The following is a 559-nucleotide window of genomic DNA, read 5'->3' as shown; positions in this document are numbered from 1 at the left end:
TTTGCAATATTCTCGATAATGTAATGAGTTCAGTATTTGCGCTAAACCTGCGCAGATTTGGCTTGCACGAACTCCCCCAAGAAATTAATGAGTGAACATAACTTACAAAAAGTACCCCGCCAAATTGGCTAGTGATTTGACAGCGTTACCCGCCACAGCTGATTTTTACCCGCATTTGGCGGGTTGGCGGGTATTCATTTCAAACCCTGATTGAGATACTATTATGGGTTTATTAGTATTTTGAAGTTAATTTATTTTCTGGTTTAATTTTAATTTCACTTAAAGTTTTAGTAACTTTCTTGTGTGAAATAAGCGCAGTTAGAATAGCCAAATATGTGGGAGAGCATTGCTATTACGTGACTATATTGTATTGCAATAGCTAGCACTTTAATGTTAAAGTTGAATCAAGACTAGTTAGCACATAATTTATAATTGATATGTGTCCCTGCAGCACAAAAGCAGTGTTAAGTCGCTGGGGTATATTTGTAGCAATAGCCAACAATACATTGTATGGGTCAAAATTATACATTTCTCTTTTATGCCAAAAATCATTAGGATA

The sequence above is a fragment of the Sinocyclocheilus rhinocerous genome, unplaced genomic scaffold (genome assembly GCF_001515625.1).
Source record: "Sinocyclocheilus rhinocerous isolate Xijiao unplaced genomic scaffold, SAMN03320098_v1.1 scaffold56, whole genome shotgun sequence".
In the NCBI taxonomy this organism is placed as follows: domain Eukaryota; kingdom Metazoa; phylum Chordata; class Actinopteri; order Cypriniformes; family Cyprinidae; genus Sinocyclocheilus; species Sinocyclocheilus rhinocerous.
The sequence above is the reverse complement of the archived record's forward strand: the minus strand, read 5'-3'. Positions refer to the sequence as shown.